The 16,015-nt window shown below is 46.7% G+C and overlaps 1 protein-coding gene across 3 annotated transcripts in view; it reads right to left on the reverse strand.

Annotated features, from left to right (window-relative positions):
• Positions 1–13,818, reverse strand: part of FLRT2 (fibronectin leucine rich transmembrane protein 2) — a 96,819-nt gene extending 83,001 nt beyond the window's left edge. The window contains exon 1 of one of the 3 annotated variants that reach the window (XM_012724598.1): positions 13,773–13,818. The gene's annotated coding sequence lies outside the window, so the exon portion shown is untranslated. Of the gene's footprint in view, positions 1–3,344; positions 3,420–10,345; positions 10,466–13,772 lie in introns of those variants that run through there. The other 2 variants (XM_012724596.1, XM_012724599.1) reach the window with 2 other exon arrangements.
• Between the last annotated feature and the right edge of the window lie 2,197 nt (positions 13,819–16,015).

A 16,015-nucleotide genomic window follows, 5' to 3' on the forward strand; every position in this document is an offset into this window, starting at 1 on the left:
CAAAAGATAGCAATGTGAAAAAAGCTAAGTATCTCTGGAAAGTGGGTGCTTGAGAATCTGAATGGTAGATTGAGAACCAAATGGTCAAAGATTTGGCATGTCACACTAGCAAATTTAAATTTAAGGGTTTTATCCAGAAGGATAGTGAATCCACAGAGTAGGTGACTAATGTATATGACATGACTAGTTTTTTCATAGGAAACTAGCTGGGTGGACACTAAGAATAGTACAGGGCAGCAGTTATGGATACTGATATTGGGTGGAGAGACCACACAGGATTCTGTGGCTATCAAGACTGAAGCCAGCCCTTATATTTGGCCCCTCTCAAGTTGCTTTCTTAGAAGAGCTGGGTTAAAAAACACGATTGCCTATATGGCAAAATATGCAGAAATGACTATTGTCACAAAGTCAGAAGTGACTATAAACCAGTCAATTACAAAAACACAAAGTGTCTAGGTCGGAAAAAAAAAAAACTCCCAAGTGTATCTAACTCAGTGAGCACCAACCCTAGGAAAATCAATTCCATCCAATCCACATTCCTAAGTATCAACTAGACTTATTAAATCAGAATCTCCAGATCAAAAGCCCAGGAACGTGTATTTTTAATAGTTCCTCCAATTAATTCAGATTGATGAGTCAAGTATGGGACAGGGCAAATTTAGGCCAATCCATAAACAGGGAATAGGTCTTCTTTGAAAGAGTATGCCCAGCACAAAATTCAGCGTGGGGTGGTGCCTAGAACAAAGTAGCAAGTCAACCTTTGTTGAATTACCAATTAACAAGCTCTTGACAAGCTCATGAGTTGAACACATCTGCCTTGCATTCCTTTAGAACTCAGAGTATTATACTTGAATTTTGAATTCTAAAGTTGTCAGCACTATTAGACTGTTCCTTACCTATTGGGTAAAAAAAAAAAAAACAAAATTACTTTAAACCACTTCCCAAAGAATTTTAATCTCTTACATATTCTAAAGTAGCAAAACAAGGTCTTATTGTTTCATGTTGAGTGGAATGTTGGTTCAGAAGCTACTTAATAAGATGGTAACAGCTTACAAAATACACTCTAGTTCCTCTTTGCTCTGCTCCAATTTGATTAATTATATGTATTTATAAATATGCATATATATTACTATTATATGATGTGATCATAACAGGAAACACTTCTTTGCTTATGACCTTAGAGATTTTAAGCCTACCTAAGGTCTAGTTAAATATAAAATTCCTACATCAATAAGTAGACAGAGTGTCAAAAAACAAAAACAAAAACAAAAAAACTCAATGATTAGAATAGAAAAACTACATTATGTATACATGCAATCATAATGATACATGAAAAATAACTTTGGGGTTATTTTCCTACTGCATGGATTCCCTATCCCTCTGGATAAAGCCCATTCAAATTTTCTATCATGATATGCAAGGTCTTTGACAATGTGGGTTTCAAGCCACCACTCATGACTTTCTTCTCTACACAGAGAACTGTATATGGTTAGACTGTGCCATAGAAGCCTAAGAAGCGCCTTTACTCATGTTAATTGTAAATAATTTTTTAAAAGGAGTATTTCCACACAACAGTGATAACACACATTCTGATTCCAACACCTATTGTGATACAAGCAAGGTATAATCACCAGTAGGTACAAAATAAGCATTATATAAACACAACACTAACTCCCGTGTTAGTGAAATACTTTCTTGACCCTGCCTGGAGTCAAGTGGGAGATGAAGTATGTGACCCAAGTGGCCCAGATTCATGCTAATAAATGTGGCTGAACACGGGCAGAAACATCACAGCCACGGCTCTGTGCCCAGGGCTAGCCTCCAGTCACAGAACTTGTTGCAAGCTGAAGGTACCGATCACCCAAGGAAGGGAGGGGATGATGAGTGAAGTGGAGGTGAATGATGAGGGGTTGGGGGTGAAAAAGCACCCCTCGACTGCCAACACAATGCTTTCAATGCACAAAATATCTATAGCCAGTTTGGAGCCAGGCAGCCACTTTCTGCTTCTCTGAGCTGAGACAAAGACTCATTTCTGTCTCCTTCCCTTCTCCCTGTCCCCACCGCCACCTTCAGCCTACATCATACACCACACTGCCAGCTATGAGGTACTTCCACAATGGTGAGAAGTGTTTATTTCTTTTGCTGCCCTTGTTAGGCTGTTACATGACGAGATTTCATTTTGCAGAAGAGGATGTTTCCTGTTAGTGAACAGATTAAGGGTCTTATGTCTTCTTTGAGGTTCTAGAAAAGGGGAAAAAAATATTTGTAGGGGGGAAGAGTACCAGAATAGAATCATTTCAGAGAAAATGAGGGATCTACAGGTAGGGACTGTTCAGCCTTCAGTGTGTGCTAGAGATGTAGACTCTTCTGTATGATCTCAATCTCAGAAGACATGTTCTGAGTGGCAAGTGTTGCTCCTCCCCCCCCCCCCATTTTAGATTAGAGAAGACAGGGACATTCAAATATTTGTTCAGATACATGAAAGTAGCAAGTGCTAGAGCCAGCATTAGAACCTGAGCATGGCCTGCTCTTTTCATTAATACTATGGATTCCGGGGCCTCCCTAGTGGTGCAACGAGTTAAACTGCAGCACTATGAAGCTATCTGAAGTCATTGCAGCACGAGTTCGATCCCTGGCCAGGGAGGCACACAAATGGAACAGCAGACCTCTCCCTCTCACCAGCTGCTCCTTTCAGCAGTGTGTTTCAGGTCACCCACCTGTGCAACTCCCAGCTCTGTCCCTGGTGAGTCCTCCCACCCCTTGCACCTCTGGCCTGCACCCCAGCTCTTGTATGCATAAATATTTTTTATTTAAAAAAATTACTATGTATTCCTGACACATGTATCAGAATTAACTGACAATGTCTTCAATTACGGAGAAATCTGTTAGGAATTGTGTCTCCCTTCCCCCAAACACCATCTCTGGGAGCCCCCAGTGGGTGTGTCCTGCACTCTGTTCACCTCTCTGGTCTTCCACCATACCTAGAATGTGGAAAGTGGTAAAAACCATCTAAATGAATAGAAAAAATTTCCTCATCTGTTGTATACCCTCTGCCTCAATACAAATAATATCTCCTTTATTAGTAGCAAATCATTCCTACAAATTTATATTCCCTTGTTGCATTTTGTGCTTTTCTTTATTTAGAAGTTGTTATTACACCTATTTGGAAAAATATCATCTCCAATTAAAGACAATTTGGTCATGGCATTCTTCTATTATACTAGGCACACATGGACCAAATGGGCACCACCACCTGGCTTCAAGGTAGACCAGAAATCCGCACTTCGGGTTCCTTTGTACCTGTTATGGATGTGCAGGTGTGTGCTATCTCCCCAAGTGTATACCTACAGATGCTTCTGGCTTTATTAGCAGGACTCTTCATAGTAGTAGCAAACCGTTTCTTTCTTCAAGTATTATAATGATATCCTTCAGCACTGCCAGAACAAAAGGTATTCATATTAATTATGCCAAACACTGGACTGAGTGTTTCAGGTATAAATGCCATTCGTGGTTGGATACTTAATCATGTACCACTAGAGCACTAGACAACTTCAGGACCAACCATCAGCAGGTCAGAACTCTGCCAAAGAGCAAGTCAGAAACTGAAAGTGTTGCATTCAGATGGCCATGTAGGCAAGCTACTGAGAGAAGTATTTCTTCTGCCTGAGTCAGAACCTAACCACACATTTCATAAATACAATCGTCACACAGGTGTGCATTTTATGCAGGCATCAATTAACAGATGCTAAAACAATGAAGGGGCCTCCTGGTGGTACAGGGGTTAATGTCTCAGTGCTATCAAGTTATAATGGCATGAGTTTGATCCCTGGCCAGGGAGGTGACCCACACGGCACAGCAGACCTCTCCTGTCTTGTCCATCGCTCCCTTTCAACAGTGTATTTCAGAAGACTCACCTGTTCTGTTACCATTCTGTCTCTGATGTCGCCTCCCCCCAACTCTGGCTTACACCCAGTTTTCTTGTATGCATTAATGAATGAATGGATAAAGCCAGACTAGAGCCAAGCTTTGAGATTATGTCAAGTCCTGATCATTTCTTTTACTGACAATGGGCTCAGGATGATCAAAAATCAATAAACAGACAGTTGTGGGCATCAGTCTGCCTTATTTTGAGAAACAGATTTTTCTAAAATCATCATCTGTGATGTTCATGCATGTATTGTTGCAAAAGGTTATTTATATGGCAAAAGTACAAATCCAGCCAAAGAGAGAAATAACCTTCCTTCAGCGAACATCGATGGTCTCTTCCCAAAAGATCCTCAGTGGATTCCACTTGGGATAAATTCAGTTTCCAACATCAAGCCAAGCTGTCAAGGAAGAAAAGCTTGGCCCTTCCACCCAATTCACCCTAGTTACTCCTAATCTTGAAAAGAATACTTGCATCAAAAGAGTGCAAACTCACAAAAGGCACTGAGGCGCCATTAAGTGAATATAAGAAAAGACAGAGAGGCCACCAGACACTTCACCAGCCAGGCACCACCCCACAGAGCCAACAAAAGCAGAAGCTTCCGGAAGTTGGACACTCTGTCTTGGCTGCCATTCTCACCCCTATGGAACTTAGACCCATCCATAGCACATGGAGTCATACAGTGATAAATGTTATCAATTTAAATAATGCCTCTTTATGGGACTAACACTGCTGTGATCAGGGTATTTTCACACACATTAATCTTATCTGCCCTCACAAGCACCCTGTTGAACTCTGCAAAGAGGAAATTAAGTCTCCAGGAGATTAAGTAATTCGTACAAGGTCATAAACGAAGAGAGGAGGTGCTGACATAGAATGCAGGTTTTCTTTAGAGAAACACAGATCTTCTTTACTCCCAATCTTCCTACTGCTAAAGTTTAGGCCCCAATGTGCGAGGTCTACATCATAAAATTACATTCACTCCCAACTGGCAAACTTAGGTATGGCATATTATTGGAGAGGCAGTAAACATTTACTAATTGCCACAGATTTAGCCTTTGGATAAAACAATTCGACTTTCTGATCATTTTGGGTGGGTTTGTAAAGAACAAAACTTTTAAAGCATGTCTAGCTAATTTGGCTTCTATGTGATAAAAGATAATGTTCATCACTTTGGATCAGGCCAGAGGGCTTAGAGGAAAACTCTTGTCAGGTCTAAAATAGGCTTTGACCTCCTCTGGCTCTAGTTACCCAGTGGAAGGGAGGGGGTGGAGGTGGGGCGGGGGGAACACAGCTCCCATCCAGCTCACAGGAGCTTGGGGATGGTGAGGAATCAAGTAAACCTCATGTGGGAGAAACTGGGAAATCTAATTGGGGGGACATACCAGGCTCGGATGTATTTTAAAGTCAGTGTCATCTCTCAGGATCCAAACAGAATTTCTTGGCATCTCTATGACAACTGTTTATCCAGGCTGCCGCCCTACCTCCACCTTCTCTTTGGGATCCGGGAGGCATGTTGCAACTCTGCGTTATTACCTTCTTCAAAACGTGTGAGTCCAAGCTCTAGAGCAAAGTGGGAGAGGAAATTCTCACAGAGGCTATTTTGACACTGGATATTCAGGAGAGTGACGCCCCTGGGCAGCTGGAGATGGGAGTGACACCAGCACATGGACCTATTTCAGGCCTGGGTGAGTGTAATGTTTTCCATCCAGCCTATGACCTCTGATGACTCCAGTGGACAATACATTTGTGAACTGAACTTAGGAGCCACTTTCCTTAAGTTCCCTGGTGAAGGAGGGATCAGTGTGTCAAGGTCCAATTAGGAATTCTGGGACCTGATCTTTTTGAGTAAGTTTCGATCCCAAAGCCCCCTGCTTTTCAAAAATGGAAGATTCTTTTATGGGTACCTTGAAAACACTAATAGAAGGGTCTAAAAAAAAAAAAAAAAAAGATACGTCACTTGTGACAGAGAGGAACAGAGGCTCCTTTGCTTGTTTTGTGAATGTTCTCTGAAAGTGAGAAACACCACTCAGTTCTAATGAGTACTAATTTAGGGGACCAGCACCCAAAGTTTATGTCTTGGAGGCTTCAGAAAATAGCTGAAGCCTGTAATCACGAACCTGCCAGAAAATGTGTGCCCTTATTAAGTATCAACAGAATAACTGGCCAGTGTTTGAGACTCATGAATGTGGCCTTTCGGCTCCCCAAATTATAGAAGGATATTTTATTTGACCTTTCTTATTAGAGATCTGTGAAAATGACACGCATTTGTTAGAGCGACTCAGGACACATGGTTCAGCTTGCTGCTGCAGCAATATAGCCCACATTAAATTAAGTTAAAGGTGGCATTTGCAAAATAAATAAATAACGGAGTTCCAATTCACTGCAAATGGTACAGGAGGCCAGTAAGTGGGAAGTCTGGAAGAGAAGGACTTCTTTTAGAAAGATGTTTTACAGGACTTTTTCTGCATCATTAACTCTTCTGGAATCCTGAACATAACATGATGAATTTCCCTAAAAAAGTAGCTACTGTTTAATTCTGAATCACTTCAAAGAGGCACAGTAGAAGGAATCAAAGGAAACCAAAAAGACCAGTAGATGTGAAATTTGCCAAGGGGAAAGAAAAAAAAAAAAAGAACCATGAAGGTTCTAACAGATTTTGACCATGTCCTGAAAATACCACTGATTATTTTGTTAATACAGAGTTTTACTGTTCCACGCGACTGAAATAAGTCTCTGTATTCGTTGAACACAAGATATTTTTATTACAATAATTGTGTCATAGTTCTTTAAAAAGGAACATATATAAAACCTTGACAAGAATCTGTGTCTCAAGTGGCTCTTGATATGTGTACGTGAGTGTGTGTGCTTTATTATAACAGATACTACAACCGATCCACAAACTGAGAAGGACTACAAAGATACTGGCAGTCTTGTCTCTAACCCAATATGTAATTTTAGAAGAAAAACAAAATTTCCCCGAAGAGAGGTAAAGCAATTTGGAGGGTGAGGGAAAATAGGAAAGTTGGCTGAGGTCTTCTAATAGTTATTTAATAATAATAATCATGATCAGCCTTTAAAAATGTCTTTGGAGTAAAACCTACCCAAGGGAAAAGAAAGAAAACCTCCTAAAAATTTCATATCCCCAAGTAGCACTACATTACGAACCATCTGGAAAATGTCAGATTATGGTGTCTACCCTAAGAAATTCAGTAAACTTTGTCTTCAATTACCATTTAGAATAATCAACTAAATTTGAAATTTCAATTTCAAAACCCTCAAAAGACAAAGCTGGATTAGGAATCAGATTTTAAAAGTCCCCTGAAAACCCATCTGTTTATATGCACCCTTCTTGCACCCCATGTTATCCTTGATCTGTACCCTAGGTTGACGGAAGAAACACAGTGGAATACAAAGGTGCCCACATGCTGCTACTGTGAATTCAAGTCACCACATATATGTTCTGCGCTTTCCCTTATTATGTAATCACTTAGGGGTCATAAGGTTTCTTTTCCATTCAGTAGCAGTATGAGTCTCAAACTATTCCTCTATTTGGCTATCCATTCCTTTAATCGGCAGCGAACAGCACTGGTATTTTAATGATGTTGATTATATTGTCGATGGTCTAGTCTATGGCATAATCATTTAGTAGCCTACTAGCCTTAAGCATTTTTATTACTGCTAAATATTTTTACTCATATTGAACTGTGAATTAGGAAAATTAAATCTGAAAATCTAAATATTCAGAAAGAAATACAGAACCATAGCCCCCCACCCCCAGTCTCCTATAATCTGTAGATGCTGATGAAAAGAAAACCAATGAGTATTCACTTCTCACAGATAGAGGTCACTAATGGACTGAATTTGAATCACTGTGGCAGAAACCACAAAGTTATTAAAGTAATCTACTGAAAAATGAACTTGTATTGAAATTAAAGATACCAAAGATGATTATCCAGAAAAGTCTGACATGAATAGAAATAAAATTGCATCACCTTAACCTTTTCTGAGTCTTCTAAACAGAGAGCAATAACCAAGAGCTGCTCCAGGCTGCTTTGTAATTTCAGACACAGGAGATCTGAACGCAGAAGCAATTCTTCCTTGTGGAGCCCGCGCTGAAGTTCAGATGCTCATACTGTGTCTCTCCAGAATAAAGCTTCTGAACCGAAGGTACTTGAGACTTTCTTGAAACCACAGCTTCAAACTGGAAAGACTGAAGGTTGCTTTGGGGAGTTGTGTTAAAATCCTAAATCAAACTCTCCAGTGATCAGAATAGAAATGTAATAGGCATCCAGGAGGATTCCCGAGAGACCCAGTTAGGTTCAAGTCAAGCTGGGAGCACATCACATCATCTGACACCTAACCCACAAATACCACCATCATTGCCTCCTGGGCCCTAAGGCCTTACTGCAGGAATCTACTTTCTTGTGTTCAAATCATCCCCTGGAATTTCTAAAACTGCAAGGAATTGTTAAGACGGGCATTTATTTTTTAACCAGCATTCCATCTAGGCTAGGTTTGTAATAGGTTCTGCTACAGTATAGCTCACCCAATTCCTTTTACAATTTCTTGTACCTACTGGCAGAGACATGGAATAATGCTTAAAATTTCATCTTCCAACCTTCTCCAGCCACAGATTTTTGCAACTCAACATGACAGCTTGTGTTGCACTGTCATCCTTGATTATTAAATATCCTTAAATGATTTAACCCAATTGTGTTTGAGGCTTTTGAGACAAAGAGGAAGAAAAGTTGTTTTTAGGGGAATCAATGACACTGAGGGGAAATTTAAGCAACTTTTCATGGTATGTCTATTTCTCCAAAATGTATTCTCTTCTAATATGTGGCCTGTGGATCACACATCCAGCTTATGTTGCTTAAAGATGTTTAAAAAAAAATGTCCAGTTCTAACAGTTGTGATACTGAACTGAAATTTGCATTCATACTGCAACAACCAAATATATCCCTGGACAAATGCCAACCTGCATTCTATTTGCCTCAAAATGTTTAGGGGATCCTTTCACTGGAGATTTAATAAGATCCTACTGCTTAAGTCCACAGACAATATTGGTCCCGATATGGCAGCCCACCTTCATATTAGCTTTTGGTGGGAAGAAGTTAGACATAATAAATTTAGCAATAAGCCTGTGAGTGAGTGGACATGCCCCGAAGAAAGCTCCCTGAAACCTTGTGTGATTAAAGAGCCTCCCAGCTGAGTGGGGAGCAAAAGCTCCCATTTGGAAGAAGCTTTGCATAGCAAATGCAGCATGTAAAGAAATCTAATCAGTACCTTGCACTCCAGCGCTAGCATTTACACGGATTTGTGCCTTGCACTTGATTAGCTTACTGTAAGCTTTACAAGAGATTCCCTCCACTAAAATCAATCAAAAGCTTTTGGTGACTGATTTCCATTTACAGAGAAGGCAAGATGAGTGTTCAGGTGAATAAATAATGATAATAAAGATGATAGCAGCAGCAAAGGTTGAGCTGCTTCAAAACTCAAACTCCTCTGGGGGGGGGAGGGAGTGGAGGACGGTGAGTTAGGGCTGGAATCTTTTCGCAGTCAAGAGTGAAAAGCTGAGGCTATTTTCTTAGTTAGCTTAAGTGAGGCTGCCGTTCCAGAAACCTGACCATCCTCTCTCCTCTGCCCTAGTCTCTGATTCTGTACACACCAATCCCCCACACCGAGGAATCATGGTGCATCAGGCCACCTAAGAAAAAAGGAGCATCTCCACAACAGCGCTAACTACCCCCCACCCTGACACACACACAAACACACACACACACACACACACACACACACACACTGGTTAAGGCTTTCATCTCATCTTTCAATCAAATTGCCACTTCCAAAGTTCCTATTTTATGAAGCCAGAAGGTGAACAGAGGGAGGGAAGATTCTGGAGATGTCAAAAGGGGAGAAGGATATTTTTTCCCCTTTGCTTGAAATTTACACACGCAGGCGCACACACACAGATTGGACCAGCTTAATGTAATGGGAGTGGGCGCATACCATTTTTTAAAGATGCTAAATAAGGGTAAGAAAGTGAGAGGGTGAGGTGGGAGTGAGTGAAATCCATGCATCACGTCCCTGGATTGGGGAATATTGAAAGCCTCTCAATCCGTATTCCAAATATCCAAAGATCTACAGGATGAGACAGCGGCTGGGGCCAAGGGTTCTCCTCCATTCCCGGAGGAGAGCCGCCTCTCCACACAGCTGCCTACCCCAGGTCAGGGCAGCGCCACGGGTCCCTCACCCAAAGCGGATCTTCCAGGTCTAGGAGCCCATCCCTGGGAACTTGAACTTCTCCAGGAACTCTCACTTCCAGCCAGATTTGACCGGTAGAGAAAAAGCGGCTGGTGGGGAGCGGGGGAGCGGGATACCAGCCAGGGGGCACGGGAGGTTGGGGGTGCGCGTTACCTGCGAAGGTTCTCGAGGTTTCCTTCCAGCCCTGGTGGTAAAGCCGCTCAGCGCCGCGTCCTCCCCCAGATCCAAACTTTTGCTGGGTCCTCCGGGTGGCGGCGGCGGCGACGGCTGCAGAAGCCGGGCCCGGTCGCCCGCAGCGTCGGGGAGCGGGGGTGCGGACACCAGAGCTTCAGAGCGGCGCGCGCCTCCCCGCAGCCGGCCAGCGCCCGGGCGCCCCGCTCGCCTGGCTCGCTCTCGCCTTCCTCCCCTACGGAGCCGCGGCATCGTCTTCCCCCTTCCTCAGCCACCTCCGCCTCCAGGGCTCGGGCATGCCACTTTCTCTGAGCTCTGGCCGCCGCAACCCCAGCTTCTTCTCCGCTGCCTCCCCCTCTCCGCCTCGGCCCAGCCGACGAGTCCCGAAAGGCGGGCGACAGGGGAAGGCGGCGGAGAGCGGCCCCGCAGCGCCCCGGCGCCTCAGACTCCGAGAACCCGGGGGGCGGCTGGAGAGCGCGCGGGAGCGACTCGGAAGCCCGGGGCCCCCAGACTGCGCGGAAGCCGGCGCGGGGCGCAGCGCTGGCTGCGCGGGGGCGGCGCGGGGCTCGCTCCAAGTGCTGCGCCCACCCGGCGTGGGTCCACAGGCTGCTCCGACCACACTGCTGCCTCGGTCCTCCGCGGCCAGGCTAATGTAGGCGCCAAGGCCCCCACCCCCACCCCCTGACACCCCCGGGGATGTTTACAGTAATGAATTCGCTGGATCGCCCCCGCCGCTCCCGCGCTCCTCCTCTCCCTCAGTCCCTCTCGCTCTGGCGCGCTCCCCTCCTCAAGCCCTCTTTCTCTCCCTCCCTCCCTCACTCCCTCCCTCTCGGAGTCCCTCCCACATTTCTGGTTTAAAGAATGCTCGGGAGGCGCGGCTGCAACCCAAAGCTTTCCAAGAGGCAAAGTCAGTCTCGGCTTTTAACCCTGTCGTTCCTGAAGACTTGCCGAGCTCAGAGCTCCTACACCACGATGCCGCCCAGGCCGTGACTTTTCCTTTCCACCCTGTACCGCCCCAACTCCCAACTCCTAGGGAGAACACCACCATCCAAGCACCGAAAGTCGACTTTTCCCCTGCCCACCCGATGTTGTTCTTGCCAGTTAGAGGGCCTGTTATTTAGACACTGAAAAATGATCGAAACCTAAGATTAGAGGGTAAAAATATAACGTCTCTCAACCAAGATGGCGTTATTGTAAATGCAGGCAACCGGGGTGAGTGCCCCCCCCCACCGCCCAGCACCCCTTCCCTGATGCCAGAGCTTTAAATGAACGGTAACTGGGGAAATAACCCGAAGTTTAAAGTTGCATTATGTTAAACACTGCATTTTCTCCCTTCATCGTGGCCGCTGGAATAAGCAAGGTTCACTTTCCCCAAAGATGACAGCAGACGCCCAAATCCAGATTCAGATTTAGGAAATAGGCTTGACAGATAAAGTCTCATTTGTATACGGGTGATGTTTCCACTTTGCAATCTCTTTGCAAAGGATAGAGTAGCATAAGAAAACCAGATGCGTCTCTCCCATAAAAAAAAAAAAAATAACAAACAAAAAAAAAAGTACTGGTTTTCGCTCCTGGTTTCATTGCTGCTCCTCCGGCCTCCAGTAAATTACTGTCATGTTTTAACAAGTCTTAGAGAGAGGCTGAATCTGAACAGAAGAGGGAGAACGAGCTCGCGCCTTGCGCTGGGCTACGCTTGAGACGCGCCGTCGGTGGGGCCAAGGAAGCAGAAGAGCGCGAGATTAAAAGTAGCTCAGGACCGACTCTCTAGGGATTCGCTGGGCTTTAGCGACTGAGGCTTAGAGCAGGGGCGGTGCCCACCATTGGCTCAGCTCCGGATGATTTCCGGACGCTCCCCAGCCGCGACCGCTTTTGCCATTCTCGGTTCAAAGCCTGAATCGCTTGGCACCACTTCCTCAATTGTTTTTATTTCCTTCGCATCCCTGTTGTGTCTACCGCCTTCACGTTTTTGAGCGCCTAAATCGTGTTAAGGAGACTTGGAGAAACGCCCAATTTGCCTCCCAAACACAAACCACGCACGGATCCACCCAGACGCACGCCTAGACGCACGCTGGCACACGCGTTCACACGCGCGCACACACACACACGACCCGAGTTCATGTGCGTGGGTCGCAGTTCCTGTTGCGCTATGCAAAGATGATTAGGAAAATGCTTTCACTTATAGGTACTTTGCTGCTCTTCTCCCCTAATTAGCATGTGACTAATAAATGCGCAAAGGAGGAGGGGGCAGGGCTGGGAGTTAATCGCACCGGGACTGTGAGTGCCATCTTGCTGGGAGGCTCCGGGAGCAGAGCGCCAGCGACCACAGCAGTGGTGGCCTCCGTGTCCACCATCAGCTGCCTCCAGCTAAACACCACGCGCTCCAGGAGTTTCCCCAGCATCCAGTAGGGGTCCAGCCCGTCCCACTCACCCTCTCCCCCAACCCCTGGCTTCCTTTCCCTGGTTAGTGTCCCGACCTCAACTGACAACCTTGATCTTGAGGCCGATGGTAAATGAGAAGTGACCGCGCCAGCGCTGAAAGCGGCGGGAGCGAGCCCCGGACTGGTCAGCGCGGCGGAGGGATCTTTCCAGGCCATTTCGAGCCCTCGCGGGAGCGCGGTGGCCGTTGGAGGGGCTCTTCTCCAGCCCTCTTTACTGACTTATCCCCGCACTTAAAGCCACGGGTTGGGGCGGAGGCGGCTGCCCGCCCTTTCCCGCGTCCCACGCACGCGGCGCAGGAAAAGCAGCCCCAACTTCAGTTCCGAGTACTCCCGCGCCTCCATCGCCCCCACTGGCGCGCAGGGAAGACGCGCTCGCTGAATTCAGTGCCTGACCACCGAGGACCAGCGAGACTGAGGGGGACTCGGTGTGGGGGAAAGCAACCCAGTCCCTCACCTCCGCGGGGAACGAACTGGCATTGTCCTCATTTTAATCACTAACCAATCCCGCTTGCGGACGAGGGCTGAGCTGGTGACTTTAGACGCGACCACTCGGTAACAGGGCTAATGACATTAACAGCAGATGGAGAGAGCGTGGGGGTGGGAAAATGGGGGGCGCTACTCTGAGAAGTTAACAGATTCATTCTGGGAAGTGAGAGGCTGGAAGCCAGCAAGGTTGGAGGCTCCAGAACCCCTAATTTTAGGATCCACACCCCCAGCAGAGTAGCAAATTTGGCCTTCACCCGGAGTTCAACTCCAAAAATCCCTAGAGGAGGTGGATTCGACCTACGAATAGATCTTCGTCAAGTCCAGGGATTGCTAAACCGCCTGTTCTCTCTCGTGATAAAAGATAAAGCTTAAACCACCCGCCTGATTGACAACCCTTTTACCCCCACCAAGAGAGCGCGTGGGGCCCGCGTAGCGGCAGCTCGTGCGGCTACAGGAAACTCCCCCTGGCACCTCAGTCCCTTTACCTGGAGGCCGCGTCTCCACCAAGCGTGCTCATCCGAATCCGACGGGGTCCGGAAGGTGGAAAGGGAAGAACCTGGCGCGGCAGCTGCGGAGCTCCCGGGGCATGGTATTGTCTTAGGGGTCGCTGCCAAGGTCCCTCCTGCCCATCGTTGAGAACTGCCAACCTGGTCCGGAGCTGGGTGGACACGGCGGTGGGCGCCTGGCTGCTGCTGGACTCCCGAAACCGAGTCAGAGACGCACCCCGGGCGGGAGCAGCGCTGCGTCGGGGCGCCGAGGTGGAAGCCTCTGCTGTTAGTGCGGAGCGCTCTCTCCTCCGCGGCGACAATGGGGTTCGCCAAACTCGCAAGTGACGGCGACAGGTTTTGAACGTACTACTAACTACTAGGTACCCAGCCCGCGACAGAGAGCCGCTTTTCCCCTCCCCGCTTCCCTCCTACTGGGGAGGGAACTCATTTAACCCTGTGTGCGCTCTGCTCTCCCTGGAGAAGCTGGAATCGACTAGGAAACCGCAGGCGGCGGCTCCCGGGGCCAGAGCTTTGTTCACGTGCGTTTCCAGTGGGCGTGTTGCTGTCTGGGCCACTCGCGTGGCAGGACGCCAGTGGCAGGCTTCCAGCGCCGGGCTCCCGCAGCCAAGGAGCCCTAGCGTTTCATCCGGACCAGACCCGGCCCTCGGAATCTATTTTTTGCCTCCAGTTACCGGATTTATTGAAGTTGCCAGTGAAGTTGGGTTTGACTCCTTTATTTCTGCCCCCTCCCCGCCCCCGGTATGATTTCCTTTCCTAGCGCTACTTTGAAGATGTGGGACTCTCGGCTCATACTAACTCCAGTTTTTAACTGGTTTTGCGTGTGCGAGACGGATTGTGGCGGGCACCCACCACGCCTCATTTAAATGAAACCGCAAGGAATACTCCCACCCACCCCAGCGCCTACAAAAGTCGAATGACCACACATTGAAATGAGACTAGGACACCGGAAGACGGAGTGGGTGGGGGTGTTGGGTGTTGAGAATCTGGAAAGCAAGAGGCGAGTTGAAAGGGGGAGGAGGGGGAGAAGGGGAGGTGTCCGGAGGGAGGGGAGGAGGAAGAGAACGTTTTCTTGCTTTAGAATAGAATAAGCAGGAATAACACACACACACAAGAACGACGGGATGACAAGGCAGAAAAATATATCTGAATCCCAGCTCTGAGAGCAGCAGTTCAGCTTTTAGCGCCTAGGTTATATATTGGTAATATTGCCCCAGCTTCTTTCGAAGTGGTAAAAAAGAGAGAGACTATAATTGCTTCCGCCTTGGCCACCCAGGTGCTTTGCATTTTGTAAACAACTTCTCTGGACTCCTGAGTAGTTAACTGGAGTTGGAAGCGAATTATGCGGTGGCTGCGGAATGGAAGGTTCGACAAGAGAAAATTCTCACAGCGCGTCTGCTGTCGCCCTCACATCCCAGTGAGCCAGAAATCGCCCCGAGCGCAGACCGACGTCCTTATTGTGTTCCTTCTCTCTCTGTCTCCATTCCGGGCGAAAGCCGTGGGTTTAAACAGCGTTCAGAGAGTAACAGGTGGATCCCGCAGAAACTGAGTGATCTTTGAAAGAGATCCGGTCTTTTGCTACCGGATAGTTGTAGTATCTCTCTGCTCCATTCCCCAGCCACTGCGATCAGTGATCACCTTTCCAAACGCCTCCCAGAGCGCGGCAGCCCGCAGAGGCAGCAGGAACGCGGAGCAGAATTCCGCTGTAAATCCGTCTGGTTTGCCAAGGTGGCAGTAGAGCATAGGGAGAACTCCGCGTGCAGAAACCGGGAGGATCACATTTTAGGAGAAATACTCCTCTACGCTGCCGGCTTTTAAACGTCCATCTTCGTGTGTGGAAGTGCTCTTAAGCATCCACAGAGGTGCTACCTTTGCAACCTTGGGCCGAGACAATATAATTATTTCATCTTTAAGAATGTATGTTTATTTAAACCAGAAAGAAAAAGAAAAAAATCGTGTGGTTCCACGCATAGCAGGAGCATAAAGGGCGGGGTGGGGGTGGGGAATAATAATAATAATAATGAACAACTATATACGAGAGACATTTTATGTGGGATGGAATGGGGAATGGGATCAAATATGGGGTGGGGGTGTGCACGGGTCTATGGTGATAGCACAGGGGTGATCTGGTGATAGCGAAGCCCAGGGGATTACAACTGAGATGGAAAAAGGCACAAAATGTTGTAAAAATAAACTATTATATATAAAAAAGATTATTAAAA

The sequence above is a fragment of the Condylura cristata genome, unplaced genomic scaffold (genome assembly GCF_000260355.1).
Source record: "Condylura cristata isolate star-nosed mole 26May11 unplaced genomic scaffold, ConCri1.0 scaffold00013, whole genome shotgun sequence".
Lineage (NCBI taxonomy): Eukaryota > Metazoa > Chordata > Mammalia > Eulipotyphla > Talpidae > Condylura > Condylura cristata.